This window comes from Ranitomeya imitator, chromosome 3 (assembly GCF_032444005.1).
Source record: "Ranitomeya imitator isolate aRanImi1 chromosome 3, aRanImi1.pri, whole genome shotgun sequence".
NCBI classification, from domain to species: Eukaryota; Metazoa; Chordata; class Amphibia; order Anura; family Dendrobatidae; genus Ranitomeya; species Ranitomeya imitator.
Genome location: NC_091284.1, coordinates 247,771,194 through 247,794,612, shown reverse-complemented (window position 1 = coordinate 247,794,612; position 23,419 = coordinate 247,771,194). Strand labels below are relative to the sequence as shown.

Below are 23,419 nucleotides of genomic sequence, written 5' to 3'. Positions count from 1 at the left end.
ATGTTGTTATATTTTACTCTGCTGCCACCCAATGGCCTTTTTCTGTATGGCAGCTTGTTTTTCATGTATTTCTTGTGGGCATGTCTTACATCCGGTTCAGGGGTCAAATCTTCTCTTCCTCTGGCAGCCATTTCCAGTTTACTTTCTGTTGTGAGAGGACGTGCTTTTGAACTGGGCTTAGGAAGGCATCAGTCTTTCGACCACTCTCTCATGCTGCTCACACTTGCAGACACACTTGGTGCTACATCTTACTGTACCCTGTCTACCCTGCATTTCTGGAGAAGTTCTGTATTACCAGTTATACGCTGTATGTCCAGATCTACAAAATAAACAAGTCTGGATTACAAAATCCCAGGAGTGCATCATCTCTCTGGACGCTGAGCAGCATTGGTCCTGTCTGCCTCATATCGAGGAAATACGAAGGTACGATTATCTCTCTCACAACTCTTATTAGTCTGCGACACCTTCATTCGCCTCATGTGGGGACAGAACACTGACGTCTGTGTTCTTGCCTTTCAGCTCTGGTCAAAGTCCTATCGCACTGCATAGGCTCAGGTTTATGCTCAGATAATACCGCCAAATGGTGCACAGATTTACGCTCACGCAAGCGTCGACCGATCTGAATGGCCAAAGACATAGACTCATTCAGACCACCAGGCATAGGAAATCCCACCATGACATCCTTAAGGGCTTCAGAGAGACCCTTTCTGAAGATTGCTGCCAAAGCACATTCATTACATTGAGTGAGCACAGACCACTTTCTAAACTTCTGACAATAAATATCTCATCCTGACCCTGACACAGAGCCAGCAAATTTTTCTCTACCTGATCCACTGAATTAGGTTCATCATACAGTAATCCGAGCGCCAGAAAAAACGCATCAATATTACATAATGCAGGATCTCCTGGCGCAAGGGAAAATGCCCAGTCTTGAGGGTCGCCACGTAATAAAGAAATAATGATCTTAACTTGTTGAACTGGGTCACCAGAGGAGCGAGGTTTCAACGCCAGAAACAGTTTGCAATTATTTTTGAAACTCAGAAATTTAGCTCTATCTCCAGAAAACAAATCAGGAATAGGAATTTTAGGTTCTAACATAGGATTCTGAACCACTAAATCTTTAATGTTCTGTACACTTATAGTGAGATTATCCATCAAAGAGGACAGACCCTGAATGTCCATGTCCACACCTGTGTCCTGAACCACCCAAATGTCTAGGGGAAAAAAAGGCAAAACACAGTGCAAAGAAAAAAAAATGGTCTCAGAACTTCTTTTTTCCCTCTATTGAGAAGCATTAGTACTCTGGGCCTCCAGTACTGTTATGAATAGGTAATTCAGAACCACAATGGACCTTGAAGTTCAGAGCACACAAGTGACCTGACAAAAACCACAAAACATAGGACGAGCTCTGAGACGTGGGAACTCTGCTGACCGAAATCCCTAAACCTATCAAACCACACTAGAGGTAGCCGTGGATTGCGCCTAACGCTCCCTATGCAACTCGGCACAGCCTGAGAAACTAGCTAGTCCTGAAGATAGAAAAATAAGCCTACCTTGCCTCAGAGAAATTCCCCAAAGGAAAAGGCAGCCCCCCACATATAATGACTGTGAGTTAAGATGGAAAATACAAACACAGAGATGAAACAGATTTAGCAAAGTGAGGCCCGACTTACTGAATAGACCGAGGATAGGAAAGATAGCTTTGCGGTCAACACAAAAACCTACAAACAGCCACGCAGAGGGGCAAAAAGACCCTCCGCACCGACTAACGGTACGGAGGTTCTCCCTCTGCGTCTCAGAGCTTCCAGCAAGCAAGCAAAAACAAAAAAAGCAAGCTGGACAGAAAATATAGCAACAAAAGTGACACAAGCAGAACTTAGCTTATGCTGAGCAGACAGGCCACAGGAACGATCCAGGAGGAAGCAAGACCAATACTAGAACATTGACTGGAGGCCAGGATCAAAGCACTAGGTGGAGTTAAATAGAGCAGCACCTAACGACTTAACCTCATCACCTGAGGAAGGAAACTCAGAAGCCGCAGTACCACTCGTGACCACAGGAGGGAGCCCGATCACAGAATTCACAACACCCAAGTATGCATGTGGTGGGATTTCTGCTATTTATATATATACCGTATATACTCGAGTATAAGCCGACCCGAGTATAAGCCGACCCCCCTAATTTTGCCACAAAAAACTGGGAAAACTTATTGACTCGAGTATAAGCCTAGGGTGGAAATGCAGCATTTACCGGTGAATTTCAAAAATAAAAATAGATCATTATTTCCCCATACCTGTGCCATATAGTGCTCTGCACCGTTCATATTTCCCCATAGCTGTGCCCCATATAGTGCTCTGCACCGTTCATTTTGTCCCATAGCTGTGCCCCGTATAGTGCTCTGCATCGTTCATTTTGTCCCATAGCTGTGCCCCATACTGTGCTCGGCACCGTTCATTATTGCCCCATATCTGTGCCCCATATACAATGCTCTGCACCGTTCATTATTGTCCCATAGCTGTGCCCCATACTGTGCTCGGCACCGTTCATTTTGTCCCATAGCTGTGCCCCGTACTGTGCTCGGCACCGTTCATTTTGACCCATATCTGTGCCCCATACTGTGCTGAGCACCGTTCATTATTACCCCATATCTGTGCCCCATATACAATGCTCTGCACCGTTCATTTTGTCCCATAGCTGTGCCCCATACAGTGCTCTGCACCGTTCATTGCGCCCCATATCTGTGCCCCATATAGTGCTCTGCACCGTTCATTGTGCCCCATAGCTGTGCCCCATATACAGTGCTCTGCACCATTCATTGTGCCCCATAGCTGTGCCCCATATACAGTGCTCTGCACCGTTCACTGTGCCCCATAGCTGTGCCCCATATACAGTGCTCTGCACCGTTCATTGTGCCCCATAGCTGTGCCCCATATACAGTGCTCTGCACCGTTCATTGTGCCCCATAGCTGTGCCCCATATACAGTGCTCTGCACCGTTCATTGTGCCCCATAGCTGTGCCCCATATACAGTGCTCTGCACCGTTCATTGTGCCCCATAGCTGTGCCCCATATATAGTGCTCTGCACCGTTCATTGTGCCACATAGCTGTGCCCCATATACAGTGCTCTGCACCGTTCATTGTGCCCCATAGCTGTGCCCCATATAGTGCTCTGCACCGTTCATATTTCCCCATAGATGCTCTGCCATTGTCGCTGCTGCTGCTGCAATAAAAAAAACAAAAAACACATACTCACCTCTTTTGCTTGCAGCTCCCAGCGTCCGGTCCCGGCTCCTCTATCTTCCCGGCGTCTCTGCTCTGACTGTTCAGGCAGAGGGCGCCGCGCACACTGTATGCGTCATCGCGCCCTCTGACCTGCACAGTCAGAGCGCAGACACCGGGAAGATGGAGGCGCCGGGAAGATGGAGCGACGCCCGGCGGCTGGAACGTGGACAGGTGAATATAAAATACTTACCTAGTCCCAGCGATCCTGACGCTCCCTCTGCCTGGTCTTCGGTGCCGCAGCCTCTTTCTCTATCAGCGGTCACCGGCACCGCTGATTAGAGAAATGAATACGCGGCTCCACCCCTATGGGAGGTGGAGCCGCCTATTCATTTTTTTAATGAGCGGTCCCACGTGACCGCTGAAGAGGGGAAGACGCTGCAGCACAGAAGACCGTGGGACGGCAGGGGGAGCGCCAGGATCGCCAGGACTAGGTAAGTATGCCTCAGCGCCCTCACCCCCTCACCCGCCGACCCTGCCACCCACCTTGACTCGAGTATAAGCCGAGAGGGGCACTTTCAGCCCAAAAATTTGGGCTGAAAATCTCGGCTTATACTCGAGTATATACGGTATATATATATATATATATATATATATATATAGTGCTGTGGGAGCTGCGTTCCCGCATTGCGTCGTATATATATACGTCACCACTATTTCTTACAGCAGAACATCCCTGCACGTCCCCCAGAGTTTTGTACCAATTACGCCATATCGACGATCACTGTGATAGGAAGATCAAAAAACAAAAAAAAAGAAAGCAATTGTTAATGCCTGGTAATTTCTTAGTCAGTACATTAAGGAAGCGTGCATCGCAATGTTAATGAAGTCCATTTTTCTTTTGCAAAACAAAAAAATTGCGCCACAGTGTAAGTGACACCTGTTTTTCTTTTGCAAAAAAAGAATAGTTAGCGTCAAGTAAAATTTTAGCTAGTGCATTTTTGGAGCGCATGTCTTAGCGTTAGTGACGTCCGTTTTTCTTTTCTAAAAAAAAGCATAGTTAGCGCCGAGTAACTTTATAGGTAGAGCATCAGTGTAGTGAGCGTCAATGTAATTTTTGTATACAAACTTTTTTTTTTTACATATACTGATTTTTCTTTTCATTTTTTTCTTCTGTTTCTACTAAATTTTTCCATTTTACTTTTTTCTCTACTTTTTTCTCTCTATTTTTTATAATAAATACTACCTTTTAGGCTGCCGTCACACTAGCAGTATTTGGTCAGTACTTTACATCAGTATTTCCTCAGTCAAAACCAGGAGTGGAACAATTAGAGGAAAAGTATAATAGAAACATATGCACCACTTCTGCATTTATCACCCACTCCTGGTTTTGGCTTACAAATACTGATGTAAAATACTGACCAAATACTGCTAGTGTGACGGCAGCCTAAAAGGTGTAAAAGCACCGCTTAGGCTACATTCACATTAGTGTTCTGCCGGGCTGCGTCGGGCGCAGCCGTGGCGATGCATGCGCCATGCGCTCCTTTATTTAACATGGGGGTGCATGGACATGCGTTTGCATGCGTTTTGCGATGCATGCGTCTTTTTTGCCGCAAGCGTTAGGGCGCAGAGGACGCAGCAAGATGCATTTTTTTTCCGCCCAAAATCCGGCAAAAAAAGGACGCATGCGTCGCAAAACTATGCGTTTTGCATGCGTTCTTGTTTGCGTTGTGCGTTGCGTCGCCGACGCAGCCCCGCACAACGCAAATGTGAACGTAGCCTTACAAACACATCTCCAGTGTTTTGAAGAATAAAATAAAAATAACCCATTCGTCAAGAAGACGCTATTGTCCAGAGGAGGCATACCCTTTCCTTGCCGCTAACACAATTCAGGTGTAATAGTATGCAGGTACTGAGTATGTCACCACGGAACAGACAGACCAACAGTTGAGGGGTTTAATAACAGGAATCAGGTTCTCCTCGCAGGGAGGAAGCAATGGAAAATAACTAGCAATAAAACAGTGCAAAAATATGGGAGTCAAACAGTGTAACAGAAGTAAGCAAGATTTCTCGAGAAAAGAACACTGATCAGTCTGATGAGGACTTGCTTGAAGGGTCGTCTTCTCCAACGTAGGCGCCGAGAAACAGCGGCACTTGTCATCCCTCTGTTTTCCGTGGGCTGAGTAGTCTCTAGGAGCCCGCTGCCTGGGGTTTTGGGAGTTAATGTGATATGCACAGGCTCTGAGTCTTTAGCTTTTACAGCACAGCCTATCCCATGAAAACGATGGTCAGTCTATTAAGTCTCTCGCCAGGAATCAGGGGCTCTGCACTGATACCGTGGGTACCAGGGGTCACAGTCTCTGTACAGATACTGCGGGTACCAGGGGGTCGCAGCCTCTGCACGGGCCAATGTCTCTACATGGGTCTCAAAGCGCCCCTCTCCAGTTACAGCAGAGTTCGCTTTCATGTACTCACAAGATGCAGTCTTTCTGGGCAATCTCCCTGTATTTGTCCTCTGACCGGGAGCTCTGTCTCCCGGAGCGCAGCTGCACCCTGCTCTGACCGCTGCTCACGCTGCTCTGTCCCTTGCGCGCATGCCTTTCCCACTCTCTGTCCAGCTTCCTTCCTGTCCCAGTCTCTAAGTCTGCCCCCTGGGGAACCTGTAGCACAGCTCAATGGTTCCAGGCACATAGCCGAGAAGGTAACCGCCCCCGGACTCTTCTTGTCCTTCACCTCCTTACACAGGCAGCGAGGAAGATCCCACATTCCTCTATTTCTCTTCCTTTTCATCCAGTGAGGAGTGACCCAAGAAAGGCGCCCCAGAACCCAGGCAACCCCTTCAGCAATCGATCCCATATAGACTCCACCACCCAAAAATTTGTCAGCTTGGTATTCTGGATTTCATGGACAGCTCAGGAATCAAAATGGACATTATAGGCCTCACTGAAAATTACTCTTTCAAATTCTTTTTCATTGAGGAAATAATAAATCTTATGGTGGCTCAGACAAATTTGTATGTCCATCAATTTTTCACCCAAAATCCCACATCATCATATGCCAGATGGACCCCTGTAAATGTAGTAGAAATTATGACATTATGGTCATTTGATGCATTGTTCTGCATGTGGGAATAGTCAGAAAACTAAAGCTTTGTCATTTCCAGAGTACGGATATTCTCTACAGCACATTCCGTATGACCATGATAAGGACACGATATGAAGTGATCCAAAAATGTTTGCATTGTAATGATAATGTGCAGTGTCCTCCTGAAGATGATTATAATTTTGGTCGTCTTTATAAAATTCGTCCAGTAGCTGAACAGTTCAGCAGAAAAATTTCTGAGGAATACAACCCCCCAATGGACACCTGTACAGATGAATCTCTGGTTCATTTCAAAGGGAGGCTAAACTTCTGACAACACCTGCCCAGTAAGAGGGTCCCCATCTCAGGTCTCCGAGTAAAAAGATCATCATAAAGGTCTTTGTACTGTCCCCTCATATATTTATACATTGTAATAAGATCACCCCTTAGCCTCTTTTTTCCAAACTAAAAAAGCCCCAAGTGTAATAACCTATCTTGGTATTGCAGACCCCCCAGTCCTCTAATAATAACCTTGGTCGCTCTTCTCTGCACACGCTCTAGTTCAGCTATGTTTTTCTTATACACCGGAGACCAGAACTGTACACAGTATTCTAAGTGTGGTCGAACTCGTGACTTGTATAAAGGTAAAATATGTTTTCCTCATGAGCATCTATGCCTCTTTTAATGCATCCCATTATTTTATTTTATATCCGGCAAGAAAAACTGGAGTAATAGTCCATAAAAAATCAACTTTATTGAAAAACCAAACAATAATTCATGGTATTAATAACACAATAAATATCAGTACAAACACAGAGTATGATAAACAAATGGATGGCTACGGTAGCACAGAAAAAGACAGCGCGGGGTAAAACTGGTGCCAAGAATCCTTCCCTTAAAGTGCATAGTGCCATAAAAATACCAAGGAGAAAAGAGGAGGCTAAGTGTATTTCATTTGAATGTTTCATTGGTTATGTCCATGTGGACCGGTAACTGAGCCCTGTACACTGACTCACGCCACTACATAATATAAAAAAGAGTCACAAATAAACCTCCATTCCTTACCCCACAGAGATGGCACACAGAAAGACACCGCGCTGTGTCTTTCTGTGTACAGGGCTCAGTTACCGGTCCACATGGACATAACCAATGAAACATTCAAATGAAATACACTTAGCCTCCTCTTTTCTCCTTGGTATTTTTATGGCACTATGCACTTTAAGGGAAGGATTCTTGGCACCAGTTTTACCCCGCGCTGTCTTTTTCTGTGCTACCGTAGCCATCCATTTGTTTATCATACTCTGTGTTTGTACTGATATTTATTGTGTTATTAATACCATGAATTATTGTTTGGTTTTTCAATAAAGTTGATTTTTTATGGACTATTACTCCAGTTTTTCTTGCCGGATATAATGTAGTTTGGGAGTGTCCTATTATTTAACTATAGTGGTTTTTTCTGGACTGGGCTCCCCTATTTAGGGTTGTGAGCATGGTGCAGAAGTTCCATATGATCTTTTTTGGTTTGGGCGTATTATATACCATTATTTTATTTGCCTTTGCAGCAGCTGCCTGACACTGGCCACTAAATGTGAGTTGTCATCCACCCATACACCCAAGTCTTTTTCAGAGACAGTTTTGCCCAGTGTTTTACATTTAAGCACATAATTATTCATCTTATTTCTTCTGCCCAAGTTCATGACCTTACATTTATCCCCATTAACCCCTTTAAACCCAAGGATGGTTTGCACGTTAATGACCAGGCCAATTTTTACAATTCTGACCACTGTCCCTTTATGAGGTTATAACTCTGGAACGCTTCAACGGATCTTGGTGATTCTGACATTATTTTCTCATGACATACTGTACTTCATGATAGTGGTAAAATTTCTTTGATATTATCTGCGTTTATTTGTGAAAAAAATGAAAATTTGGCGAAAATTTCGCAATTTTCCAAATTTGAATTTTTATGCAATTAAATCACAGAGATATGTCACACAAAATACTTAATAAGTAACATTTCTCACATGTCTACTTTACATCAGCACAATTTTGGAACCAACATTTTTTTTTGTTAGGGAGTTATAAGGGTTAAAATTTGACCAGCAATTTCTCATTTTTACAACACCATTTTTTTTTAGGGACCACATCTCATTTGAAGTTATTTTGAGGGGTCTATGATAGAAAACACACAAGTGTGACACCATTCTAAAAACTGCACCCCTCAAGGTGCTCAAAACCATATTCAAGACGTTTATTAACCCTTCAGGTGTTTCACAGGAATTTTTGGAATGTTTAAATAAAAATTAACATTTAACTTTTTTTTCACAAAAAATTTAATTCAGCTCCAATTTGTTTTATTTTACCAAGGGTAACAGGAGAAAATGGACCCCAAAAGTTGTTGTAGAATTTGTCCTGAGTACGCCGATACCCCATATGTGGGGTAAACCACTGTTTGGGCGCATGACAGAGCTCGGAAGCGAAGGAGCGCCGTTTGACTTTTCAATGCAAAATTGACAGGAATTGAGATGGGACGCCATGTTGTGTTTGGAGAGCCCCTGATGTGCCTAAACATTGAAACCTCCCACAAGTGACACCATTTAGGAAAGTAGACCCCCTAAGGAACTTATCTAGAGGTGTGGTGAGCACTTTGACCCACCAAGTGATTCACAAAAGTTTATAATGCAGAACAGTAAAAATAAAAAATCATATTTTTTCACAAAAATTATCTTTTCGCCCCCAATTTTTTATTTTCCCAAGGGTAAGAGAAGAAATTGGACCCCAAAACTTGTTGTACAATTTGTCCTGAGTACGCTGATACCTGATATGTGGGGGGGAACCACCGTTTGACGCATGGGAGAGCTCGGAAGGGAAGGAGTGCCGTTTTACTTTTCAATGCAAAATTGACAGGAATTGAGATGGGACGCCATGTTGCATTTGGAGAGCCACTGATGTGCCTAAGCATTGAAACCCCCAAGTGACACCATTTTGGAAAGTAGACCCCCTAAGGAACTTATCTAGATGTGTGGTAAGCACTTTGACCCACCAAGGGCTTCACAGAAGTTTATAATGAAGAGCCGTAAAAATAAAACAAAAATTTTTTCCCAAAAAAATAATTTTTTAGCACCCAGTTTTGTATTTTTCCTAGGGTAATAGGAGAAATTGGACCCCAAAAGTTGTTGTCCAATTTGTCCTGATTACGCCGATACCTGATATGTGGGGGGAAACCACCGTTTGGGCGCATGGGAGGGCTCGGAAGGGAAGGAGCATCATTTGGAATGCAGACTTAGATGGATTGGTCTGCAGGTGTCACATTGCATTTGCAGAGCCCCAAATGTACCTAAACAGTAGAAACCCCCCACAATTGACCCCATATTGGAAACTAGACCCCCAAGGAACTTATCTAGATGTGTTGTGAGAACTTTGAACCCCCAAGTGTTTCGCTACAGTTTATAATGCAGAGCCGTGAAAATAATCATTTTTTTCCCACAAAAATTATTTATTAGCCCCCAGTTTTGTATTTTCCCAAGAGTAACAGGAGAAATTGGACCCCAAAAGTTGTTGTCCAATTTGTCCTGAGTATGCTGATACCCCATATGTTGGGGTAAACCCCTGTTTGGGCACACGGGAGAGCTCGAAAGGGAAGGAGCACTGTTTTACTTTTTCATCGCAGAATTGGCTGGAATTGAGATCGGACGCCATGTCGCGTTTGGAGAGCCCCTGATGTGCCTAAACAGTGGAAACCCCCCCAATTATAACTGAAACCCTAATCTAAACACACCCCTAACCCTAATCCCAATGGTAACCCTAACCACACCTCTAACCCAGACACACCCCTAACCCTAATCCCAACCCTATTCCCAACCGTAAATGTAATCAGAACCCTAACTTTAGCCCCAACCATAACCCTAACTTTAGCGCCAACCCTAACTGTAGCCTTAACCCTAGCCCCAACCCTAACCCTAGCCCTAATCCTAACCCTAGCCCTAACCCTAGCCCTAACCCTAACCCTAACCCTAATGGGAAAATGGAAATAAATAAATTTTTTAAATTTTCTAATTTTTCCCTAACTAAGGGGGTGATGAAGGGGGGTTTGATTTACCCTTTACTTTGATTTACTTTTATAGCAGGTTTTTTAGCGGATTTTTATGATTGGCAGCCATCACACACTGAAAGACGCTTTTTATTGCAAAAAATATTTTTTTGCGTTACAACATTTTGAGAGCTATAATTTTTTCATATTTGAGTCCACAGAGTCATGTGAGGTCTTGTTTTTTGCGGGACGAGTTGATGTTTTTATTGGTAACATTTTCGGGCATGTGACATTTTTTGATCGCTTTTTATTCTGATTTTTGTGAGGCAGAATGACCAAAAACCAGCTATTCATGAATTTCTTTTGGGAGAGGTGTTTATACCGTTCCGCGTTTGGTAAAATTGATAAAGCAGTTTTATTCTTCAGGTTAGTACGATTACAGCGATACCTCATTTATATAATTTTTTTATGTTTTGACGCTTTTATACGATAAAAACTATTTTATAGAAAAAATAATTATTTTTGCATCGCTTTATTCTGAGGATTATAACTTTTTGATTCTTTCGCTGATGATGCTGTATTGTGGCTCGTTTTTTGCGGGACAAGATGACGTTTTCAGTGGTACCATGGTTATTTATATCTGTCTTTTTGATTGCGTGTTATTCCACTTTTAAGGTGTTAACTAGTGATATAGTTTTATAGGTGGGGTCGTTATGGGCGCGGCGATACTAAATATGTGTACTTTTATCGCTTTTTTTTATTTAGATAAAGAAATGTATTTATAGGACCAATATATATGTATTTTTTGGGGGGGAATTTAAAAAAGAAAATTTTTACACATTGGAACATTTTTTTTTTTTACACTAGAACATTGCCCCAGGGGGGGTATCATGTTATAGTGTGAGATCGCTGATCTGACACTCTGATGTGCACTTTTCCCATGCTTCCTGGCGCCTGCTCTGAGCAGGCGCAGTGAAGCCACCTCCCTGCAGGACCTGGTATCCGCGGCCATCTTGGATCCGGGCCTGGAAGGAGGAGGAGGAGGTAAGAGTCCCTCGCAGCAACGCGATCACATCGCGTTGCTGCGGGGGTCTCAGGGAAGCCCGCAGGGAGCCCCCTCCCTGCGCGATGCTTCCCTATATCGCGGCACACCACGATCAAGTTTGATCGCAGTGTGTCGGGGGTTAATGTGCCGGGGGCGGTCCGTGACCGCTCCTGGCACATAGTGCCGGATGTCAGCTGCGATAGGCAGCTGACACCAGGCCACGATCGGCCGCGCTCCCCCGTGAACACGGCCGATCGCTACGACATACTATTCCGTCCTTAAGAATTAGGGCCCACCCCACATGGACGGAATGGTACGTCCAATGTCAGAAAGAGGTTAAAGCTCCTTTGCTATTTATCAGCCCAAGCTTCTAGTTTACATAAATCCTCCTGTAATATAAAATTGTCCTCCTCTGTATTGATTATCCTGCAGAGTTTAGTGTCATCTGCAAAAACTGAAATTCTACTCTGTATGACCCCTACAAGGTCATTAATAAATATGTTAAAAAGAAGCAGGCCTAATACTAACCCCTGTGGTACCCCACTGCTAACCGTGACCCAATCCGAGTGTGCTCTGGAACTTACTTCTTCATAGAAGCTTATCAGATTAGTTTGACAGGAACGGTCCCTAGTAAACCCATGTTGATATTGGGTCATGAGGCTACTCTTCTTCAGATACTCCAGTATAGCATCTCTTAGAATGCCCTCCAGGATTTTACCCACAGTGGAGGTTAAGCTTACTGGCCTATAATTTCCGAGTTCAGTTTTTGTCCCTTTTTTAAATATTGACACATTTGCTATACACCAGTCCTGTGGTACAGACCCTCTTATGGAATCTTTAAAGATTAAAAATAATGGTCTATCAATGACTGTACTTAATTCCTGCAGTACTCGGGGGTCTATCCCATCCGGGCCCGGAGATTTGTCAACTTTAGTGATTTTTAGACAGCGCCGTACTTCCTGCTGGGTTAAGCAGGTGAAATTGAATGGGGAATGTTTCTTACCACTGATCATATTGTCTGTCATGGGATTTTCTTGTGTAAATACGGTTAAAAAAAGTCATTTAGCATATTGGCTTTTTCCTCATCCTCCATTTCACCCAGACTGTTTTTAAGGGGACCAACGCTATCATTTTTTAGTTTCTTACTATTTATGTAGTTAAAGAATATTTTGGGATTATTTTTACTCTCTCTGGCAATGAGTCTCTCTGTCTCAGTCTTTGCTACCTTGATTTTCTTTTTACAGAATTTACTTACCGTAATTTTCTGTATTTATTTAATGCCTCATCACTACCTACTTGCTTTAATTCTCTAAATGCTTTCTTTTTGTCACTTATTGGGCCCCTTACATTTCTATTTAGCCATAGTGGTTTCCTCCTATTTCTAGTATATTTAGTCGCATACGGTATATATTGTGCACAGGTCCTATCCAGGATGCTAATAAACATCTCCCATTTTCATTCTGTACTTCTGTTTATTGCACTAAGATCATCCCTCAACCCTTGGAAATTTGCCCTCCTGAAGTTTAGTGTCCTTGTAACCCCTCTACTACACATCTTAAAGGATACATAAAAGCTTATTATTTTGTGATCACTATTACCCAAGTGACCCCCAACCCTTATATTTGATATGCGGTCTGGCCTGTTGGTTAATATTAGGTCTAGCAGTGTCCCCCTTCTTGTTGGGTCCTGAACTAGTTGTGAAAGGTAATTGTCTCTCATAGTTGTCAAAAAACGATTACCTTTGCTGGAACTGCAAGTTTCTGTTCCCCAATGTATTTCAGGGTAGTTGAAGTCCCTCATATTAATGACTTCTCCTTGAATCATTGCTTCATCTATTTGCTTTACGAGGATATTCTCTGTTGCTTCCGTTATTTTTGGAGTCTTATACCAAACACCTATCAGTAATTAATTATTTTTCCCCCTACTCTTATTTCCACCCACAGGGACTCTACATTTTCATTAGATTCACCTATATTGTTGCGCAGGCGTGTACTATGGAGGACAGAGAATGAACTTCAATCCAATATTGCAGCCAGCATGCAGCCAGCGGGTAAGGAAAGGGTGAATCAAACACCCGAAAACCCCGGCTCTATGGCTGAAAATTGTTCCCTCCAAATTCAGGTGACAGAGTCCCTTTAAAGATTGGTTCAAAGCATACCACACATCCACAAGTTAATAACATTTGTTTTTCTCTGTTGACACAGCACACTTTTATAATCTGATGTACTTCGCACAACTTACATATACCACCACATTATGAATTCATACACCAGTAAAACCAAAAGTATTATTATTACCATAACTATAGTTCTATATAATTCCTTGAGGGGTATATTTTCCAAAATGGGGTCGCTTGTGAGGGATTTCTCCTGTTTAGGCATATCAGGGGCTCTCCAAATGCAACATGGTGCGCAGACCATTCCATCAAAGTCTGCACTGCCAACCATCACTCCTTCCTTCCCTTCCATGCCGTGTGACTAAACAGTAGTTTTCCACCACATATGGGGTAACGGCATACTTAGGGGAAATTTCACAACAATTTTTAGAGTCCATTTTCTCCTGTTACCCTTGTGAAAAAAAAAATTGGGGCAAAAACATTTTTGTGGAAAAAATTTGATTTTTTTTATTTTCATGACTCAATGTTATAAATTTCTGTGACGCACAAGGGAGTTTAAGGTGCTTACCACACATCTAGATAAATTCCTTGGGGGATCTAGTTTCTAAAATATTGTCACTTAGGAGCAATTTCCACTGTTTAGGCACATCAGAGGCTCTCCAAATACGACATGGTGTCCGCTCTCGATTCCATCCAATTTTGCATTTAAAAAGTTAAATGGTGCTTCTTCCCCACTGACTCTGGGGTCCTGACGCGCACCCAACCAGTGGTTTTCTCCACCATATAGGGTATTGGCATACTCAGGAGAAATTACACAACAATTTTTGTGGTCCAATTTCTTCTGTTACCCTTGTAAAAATAATAAAAATTGGTGCCAAGAGAACATTTTTGTGGAAAAAATAAGATTTTTTATTTGACGGCTCCAAGTAATAAATTTTTGTGAAGCACCTGGGGCTCTCCACACATTTAGATAAGTTCCTTGAAGGGTCTAGTTTCAAAAATGGGGTTATTTGTGGGGAGTTTCCACTGTTTAGGTAACATGCTGTCCGCTCTTGATTCCAGCCAATTTTGCATTGCCCTTCCGAGTCTTGTCGTGCACTCTTACAGTGGGTTTACCCCACATATGAGGTATTGTGTACAACACAATTTTTGGGATCCACTTTCTCCTGTTACCCTTGTGAAAATAAAAAATGGGGTTAAAAGAACATTTTTTGTGGAAAAAAAGTAAAATTTTAATTTTTTCCTTCCACATCGCTTCAGTTCCCGTAACGCACCTAAAGGGTTGATAAACAGTTTTTAGAATTGTGTCACTTTTGGGTATTTTCTGTCATATAGACCTCTTAAAGTCGCTTCAAATGTGCTGTATTCCCTAAAAAAATAGTTTTGTAAATTTTGTTGGAAAAATTGAAACTTGCTGGTTAATTTTTAACCGTTTTAACTTACTAACAAAAAAAAGTTACGCTTCAAAAATGTTTCTGATGTAAAGTAGACTTGTGGGAAATGTTATTTATTAACTATTTTGCGTGACATAACTCTTTGGTTTAAGAGCATAAAAATGAAAAATGGTAAATTTTCCACATTTTTGCCAAATTTCCCATATTTTCACAAATAAACGCATGTCATATCAAACCAAATTTTACCTCTATCATGAAGTACAATATGTCGCGAGAAAACAGTCTCAGAATCGGTGGAATCTGGTGAAGCATTTCAGTGATATTACCTCATAAACTGACATAGGTCAGAATTGAAAAAAATGGCCTGGTAAGGAAGGTGAAAACAGATTTCGGAGTGAAGGAGTTAAGGGATATAAGAAATGTGATTCTTGTGATTAACTTCTTTCTTTCTTAGGGCTGCTTTTTCCATGAGGAAAGATGAGCATCTCACTTCAGGTGGTGGTCTGAAGTGTCTCTAAAGAGGCGGCGTTTTGCCAGTCCCAGGAGTTGGGATTCATCTGGTTATCACCGATTCTCTGAACCATTTGTTAAACTGACAACTGGTTCCCTGTAGAAAGTAGGATGCCAATCCAGTTTCCTGCTTTCTACATTCATCTTTGAGAATACAATTCAAGATGTAGCTGTGCCCTAGGTGTTCTGACACCCCAGCACATTACAGATAATTGTCGGTCTTGGCTGGGTGTTAGTGTTTTGTGGGCCTTGTGCCCATGCAAGCTGCCAGTGGCCGATGGTATTGAATGTCCAGGACCAAAAGTTCCATAGATTAATGAAGGAGACTTCCGTGCAAACATGGCAACTTTACTGAACTACTTAAGGGTTATGTAGAAGGAATAGCAAGTACATAGTCTTAAGCATGTTTCATTCATGGCAAGAAGCCTTTTCACAGACATTGTTTCCTTAGGACGGGGATACAGTCCATATAGAACAAAGTCCATATGGGCATTAGGATATTGTTTCCAATTGATTGGCCAAGGTCCCTGGTGAAGGGTGTAGAACCCTCTCGCAGCACAAATTCCCTCAAACAGCAGGGGAGGATAAGCAAGGGTCAAACCAAACTTTTAGTAGTCCACGGCCAACAACAAGGAGTCCCAGAGAGATGGGTCCTAGACCCTTTGAAAAGTTCATCCTCCTGACATTCCAAGCTGCTCCAGATAAATGTGAAATGAGCACAATGTGTATTTCAACATCAGAATCTGTTTTCCTCACTGGTCTTCTGGTTCTTCTCTAGGGAACCCGATGACCTTCTTACTTGGCACCAGCTTCCTGTCAGATATAGAAGCCATCATTCCCTCCAAATCGTTCTTCAACCCCTGTTTCATGAGGGCTATCAACTTCCACAGCCGACTATGGCCTCTTTCCCCATTGGGACTGTCCAGCTAGGTTTGAACCAAACCCGAAATCCAATTTGCCCGAGTGGCAAGAGGTGCACATCTCGGGCTGGAGTTCACCTCCGGAATCTGGGCCTGGGGTGTCTCCAGGCACTTGGCCCTATTGCAAGCTGCAAACCAGACCATCGTCTATGGCACTAGCTCCTGCTCGAGCCTCAATCGTCTGCAGCAGGCCACCTGGTATGACCTTGTTGTCTGCCACTGTAATGTACTCCATGTTTTGTATGCACACTATTTCACCCTACTTTGTCACAGCCTAGCTAGGCGCCATAGTACAGTTCAGGGAGTTTCTCTACACGTGCTCAATGGCTCCATGTCATATCACTAAGGAAGCCCTGGCTCCATGTCATGTCACTAAGGAAGCCCTGGATCCACCGCTCAGGATCCTCACTAGTCCCACAGTCTCAGTCCTCTTTAGGTGCACATCTTCGGTATTTATCATGCTCAGGGTTTCTTGTGACATGTCGTTCTATCCAAAGACCACTTTAAGGTGGAAGGCCACTGTGTCTCTTCTATTAGATCCCGTCTTCTTCTAGCTGTAGATCACCATTTGGCACCACATCACACTGGTTGCTCTCAAACTTCTGACTGACTCTATTCAGGAAGTAATCTGCCTTCCCTGCACTAGCCCCATCTCACTGGGGGCTATTCCCAAACATTAACTGTATCATAACTCTCCCTGTCTCTGCCAGCTACCTGTAGCTAGACAGACTACAGCTTCATACTAACAGTGTAAAGCATCTCTATACACTAAATCTATTATACTTAAAATGCTTATTGTATGCTAACACATGCTGTACTGTACATTTTTACATTACTACATACAGTACATTAAATAGTTAAACATCTTAGAATTCACATGACACAATATGTACCCAAGATGCAGGACATTACACATCACATTACAGTATACACAGCATTGATGTCATTAGGGGGGAGCAAGGCAATATGTCCATCTCCTTACAGATATAAGAACCAATGCTGTAGAGGTGAAGTGCAGTGATGTGATGAGGTAATCTCATCACTCTGCTGATGTCATTACTGCACCACAGAGAAGTCCGTGACAGAAGGGAAGGTAAGCACTCAACTATGACATCTGTATTTTTTATTTGCCCACTGCTTATTTGTACAAATCAGATAGCAATATTACCCCAAATGGGCGTACTGTAATACAGCTTGTTTGGCATCTTTCTAGGATATATCATAATTATCCAATAAATGGATGTTTGACCTCTATGACATCACTGATTACTAGAATAGAGAGACTACAATGTTTCTAAACACTGTAGGCCTTATAGATTTTAGGTATCCCACTCACAATCTGATGCAGTCTAGCTATTATACTACTGGGTTCCAATTCTCTGCACTGAGATGAGTCAGAACAGCATTCTGCAGAGAAAATGTAGACGATATTAAGGCCCCTACTGCCTGAGCTTGAAATTGAAATGTCGCTCATCAGCTTATTTTTATAGTAATCATCTGCTATATGCCATTCCTACCCCACTCCCTTATTTATTATTATGGTAACTGTGAGGATCTTATGTTGTGGGTTAGAAATATCACCTAGGCAGGTTAACGATGCAACTATTTTTATTCCATACATCCATGGTTGTACAACAAATCTAAGTCTAGTCTAGTCTAGAGTCTAGTGTGAAGTTCCCATAATCAGTGATGGTTTGGAGAGCCATGTCGTCTGCCGATGTAGGTCCACTGTGTTTTATTACCTGTTTACACTGCCAAAAGCACCAATACCTTTTTTAAAACAACAGTATCACTGTGATTGATTGGTCAGCAAACTCGCCTGACCTTAACCCCATAGAGAATCTATGGGGTATTGTCAAAAGGAAGATGGGAGATACCAGACCCAAGAATGCAGACAAGCTAAAGGCAGCTATCAAAGCAACTTGGGCTTCCATAGCATCTCAGAAGTGCCACAGGCTGATCGCCTCCATGCCACGCCGCATTGATGCAGTTATTGATGCAAAAGGAGCCCTGACCAAGTACTCAGTGCATTTGCTGAACATACATTTCATTAGGCCAACAGTTCGGATTTTAAAATCATTTTTTCAAGCTGGTATTATAAAGTATTCTAATTTACTGAGATAATGACTTTTGGGTTTTCATTGGCTGTAAGCCATAATCATCAACATAAACAGAAATAAACACTTGAAATACATCACTCTGTAATGACTCTATCTAATATATGAGTTTCAGTTTTTGTATTGAAGGACTGAAACAAATTAGCTTTTTGATGACATTCTAATTTTGTGAGATGCACCTGTGCCTTGTCATGGCGTAGAAAGTTTTAAGAACAATAACATTAAAAATGTTTAATAACTGTTAATTGTACTGTGCCATTATGCATGTTCTGACTAACATGTTTTGCTCCCTTTTAAAGAAATTAAGATTTAAACATAGGGAACAGCACTAGTCCTCTCAGTTTAAAGAGAAAAGCTAGCTATTAGTAAAACATAATTAAGGATCAATGCACATAATGTGTTGCCTTTAGCGTTAACCAAGTGGTTTGGTACATTCTATATAGCCCAGATACCACAACAATATAAGCATTTCCACTATTTACCTGTGTTCCCCCTGAGCTGGTCCTGAGATCCGCTTCCTTTAGTCAAAAATCCATCCACCACAGTAAATGGACAGAATCAGTAGTTTAGCTAATCCAGCTATGGCGAGTCAATTCTCTAGCACTTTTATGAGGAAACCCTGTGACCTACTGTAGACGCTCCCTCTGTCCTTTGCCCAGGACATACTCTGATTGGTGTGTGCATAATAAAATGCTAATGGGCATTTGACTCAGCTACATACAGTATGCTCCTTCATTTCACCTGATCAAATATGTCACATTTCCACTGGTGAAAGCAGCCATTGTGCTGCCCGGTCCGGTCCGCATTGTATCTCTATTCACTGCTGTTTGATCATTTTCAGTGTTTATATTCATTTAACAGTTTTAATTCTACCATACATGTTTTCCATTTCTACAATTTCGTCTACATCCTTGTGTGTACATGTGGTAAATGTTCAATTGCTATCATCATTCCTTGTTGAACATTAACTCCGGTTTATGATTGAGTTAATGAAAACATATTTTTTACCAGGTAGATATACTTAACCCATTTTAACTTACTTTAACAATGAATGGAATGAGTAACAACATAGAATTTGGTGAATTTATGACTTATACACATTGACTATGCCCCATTTCAGAAAACAGTCATAAGAGGGTCCCTGTGCATAAACAGTAAATGGGTCCTGTGCAGTGTAATGATCTATCTGTGATAGAAGCTAATTGCTGCTATGGAGGTTGAAGTGCCCCCCTTACTTTTCAGACCCCTGTGTGGCTGCACAGGTTGCCCCAATGGAATGTGCAGCCCCTTCTCCAATTAGCAAACATGCACCATGTCCAAGACATTGCAAATGAAAGTGTAGCAATATTCACTACATACATCATTTATGATATTTGAAAGGGGCAGGCGATCCTTTTACGTAATTATGATTACATGCGTACATACTGACTCACCTTCTAAACAGTCCATAGACATAGACACAGTAATGATTCTTCTTAAATACGTCCATGAGAAGTAGCACGTCGAAGATCACAATTTACATATCACTACTCTTGATCATGATGTGTTGAATTAGTCAGAACTTGACCCAAGTAAATGCAATAAGTCCTTGACCAGATTAATGTCCACAGTTACTTTTCAACATTTTACACAAAATTCTGTTGGCAATATAGTCGATTCATTTGTAAGTTTTCAACATCATATTTTATTTTTTTCAACCTTTAGGAACATGGTCACCATCTGCTTACTTACCTACAATGACAAATTGCTTATACATTATTAGATTTTAGTCTTCAGCAGAGCATGAAAAACACAATTAAAATCTATTCATTTTACAATTTTTCAAAAAATTAAATATCTCAATAAACTTTTCTTGGATATCCTAAGCAGATGATGCTTGACCACATTTCAATCTGCAGCTCTAAAATCTGGGATTCATTTATATTATCATAGTTGAACATCACAGACTGCAATTTCACTTTCTCTTCTAGCAATGATAGCATGTAAAAAAAATTTAAGAATAGTGCAGAAAAAGAAAATATTATGATCTTTCGTGATGCTCCTAGAAAACCTAAACAGGCCACTGATACTAATGAAGTAGAACAGCTTTAACAGCGTTAACCTTTTGGCCACATTCACATGTTCAGTATTTGGTCAGTATTTTACATCAATATTTGTAAGCCAAAAGCAGGAGTGGGATAATCAGAGGAAAAGTATAACAGAGACATGTCACCACTTCTGGATTTATCACCTACTCCTCTTTTTAGCTTACAAAAACTGAGGTAAAATACTGACCAAATATTGAACGTGTGAATGTGGCCTTTATGTAAGGGACTGGAGTATCTCTTCAGTTTCCTGACTCCCCTACTGCTATATAGTTAGTCTTTAAGTAAAAATGAACCAAAAATATGTTTTTATGGACCCAATGAAAATGGACCTGAAACATTGTGATTTAAAAAGTATTGAACATTTTTAGAGTATATGACCAGTTCTCGGTAAAATAAATTGGTCCAAGTGAACATTTAGTTCCACAAGGAGAAGGAGATAATAAAATGGGCAGAAAGACAATTATTGGTGATGGATATGACAACATATTTGGGCAACTAGATCTCCCAGTATAATGAGGAATATGAGAAATCAAATCTCGTGCTGGTATCTAAAAAAATTGACTGAAATTAAGAGTTTGGCATATGCTACTGTTTTGGTTTTTTTGAGGGTTACATTAGTTTAAACCATAATATTACCAGAATGTTCATATGTCTTACAGAATAGTCTAAAATGGGTTCCAGTTACAATATGTAAGATCTTAGATCCGCTTTTAAGAAAAAATTTAAAGAAATGGCAAAAAGCTCTAAGTACCGTATATACTCGAGTATAAACCGACCCGAGTATAAGCCGACCCCCTAATTTTGCCACAAAAAAACTGGGAAAACTTATTGACTCGAGTATAAGCCTAGGGTAGGAAATGCAGCAGCTACTGGTAAATTTCAAAAATAAAAATAGATGCTCTATACCGTTCATTATTGCCCCATAGATGCTCCATATACAACTGTGCTATATAGAATGCTCTGCACCGTTCATTATGGCCCCATAGATGCTCCACATAAAGCTGTGCTATATACAATGCTCTATACCGTTCATTATGGCCCCATAGATGCTCCATAGAAAGCTGTGCCATATATATATTGCTCTGCACCGTTGATTATGGCCCCATAGATGCTCCTTATAAAGCTGTGCCCCATATATATTGCTCTGCACCATTGATTATGGCCCCATAAAAGCTCCTTATAAAGCTGTGCCCCATATATAATGCTCTGCACCGTTGATTATGGCCCCATAGGTGCTCCATATATAATGCTGTGCCCCATATAGAATGCTCTGCACCGTTGATTATGGCCCCATAGGTGCTCCATATATAATGCTGTGCCCCATATAGAATGCTCTGCACTGTTGATTATGGCCCCATAGGTGCCCCATATATAATGCTGTGCCCCATATAGAATGCTCTGCACCATTGATTATGGCCCCATAGATGCTCCTTATAAAGCTGTGCCCCATATAGAATGCTCTGCACCGTTGATTATGGCCCCATAGGTGCTCCATATATAATGCTGTGCCCCATATAGAATGTTGCTGATGCTGCAATAAAAAAAAATCACATACTCACCTCTCTTCGCTCAGGACGCCGGCGCTTTCAATATTTACCTGCTCCTCGTGCGGCTCCGTCTCCAGCACTGACGCTCAGCAGAGGGCGCGCACTGACTACGTCACCGCGCCCTCTGACCTGAGCGTCACTGCTAGAGGACGCTGCAGACGGAGCCGCACCGGAGCGAGGAGCAGGTAAATATAGCGCAGCGCTGCGATCCCCGTATACTCACCTGCTGCGGCGCGGTCCCTGCAGTCCCAGCTTCCCCGGCGCTGCAGCTTCTTCCTGTAATTGAGCGGTCACAGTTACTGATCATTTACAGCAATGAATATGCGGCTCCTCCCCTATGGGAGGTGGAGCCACCTATTCATTTCTGTAATGAGCGGTGCCATGTGACCACTCAGTACAGGAAGAATCTGCAGCGCCGGGGAAGTCAGGGACTGCAGGGACCGCGCCGCAGCAGGTAAGTATATCTACACAGCCCCCGCTCCCCCTCACCTGCCGACCTCCCGGTGTATGACTCCAGTATAAGCCGAGAGGGGGACTTTCAGCCCCAAAAATGGGCTGAAAATCTCGGCATATACTCGAGTATATACGGTAGTTTAGAAATGTTGTGGATGGGAAGTGTTAAATGTAGAACGGGTAATTTTTAATAATTTTAAGTCTTTTTTTAATGCTTTAATAATCGGGAGTGGCAGGCAAGAGTGGCACGTGCCTATGTGTGCGTCTTGACACAAATAATATTTGAGTCCCTGCTGGAGTAAGATTTGTGGCCTAGGGATTGCCACCGCTCATCATGAATTTGGTGAATGATGGTTGCTATGCCCCTGTCCTGCCCCAGCACCACCTACTCTGTCAGAGCTGAGTAACAATGAGAATGCTAAAGTAGCTACATTTTAGTGCAGCCTCACAGTGCACCAACATTTTGCAACTTTTCAAAGCTTTTTTGCTTGAATTATGGCAATAAAGCAGTGATCAATTACTGTATATACTCGAGTATAAGCTGTCCCGAGTATAAGCTGACCCCCTAATTTTGCCACAGAAAACTGGGAAAACTTAATGACTCGAGTGCCTAGGGTGGAAAATGGAGCAGCTACCGGTAAATGTCAAAAGTAAAAATAGATACCAATAAAAGTAAAATTAATTGAGACATCAGTAGGTTAAGTGTTTTTGAATATCCATATTGAATCAGGAGCCCCATATAATGCTCCATAAAGTTTATGATGGCCCCATAAGATGCTCCATATTAAAATATGCCCCATATAATCCTGCATAAAGGGTAATAAGGGCCCCAGAAGATGCTCCATAGAGATATTTGCCCTATACTGTATAGTGCTGCACAAACGTTATGGCCCCATAAGA

General features: G+C 42.1%; 1 protein-coding gene across 2 annotated transcripts in view; it reads right to left on the bottom strand.

The window, feature by feature from the left end:
- Positions 1-19,034, bottom strand: part of EPS8L3 (EPS8 signaling adaptor L3) — a 300,349-nt gene extending 281,315 nt beyond the window's left edge. For both annotated transcript variants that reach the window (XM_069756327.1, XM_069756329.1), the window contains exon 1: positions 18,915-19,034. The gene's annotated coding sequence lies outside the window, so the exon portion shown is untranslated. The remainder of the gene's footprint in view (positions 1-18,914) is intronic.
- Between the last annotated feature and the right edge of the window lie 4,385 nt (positions 19,035-23,419).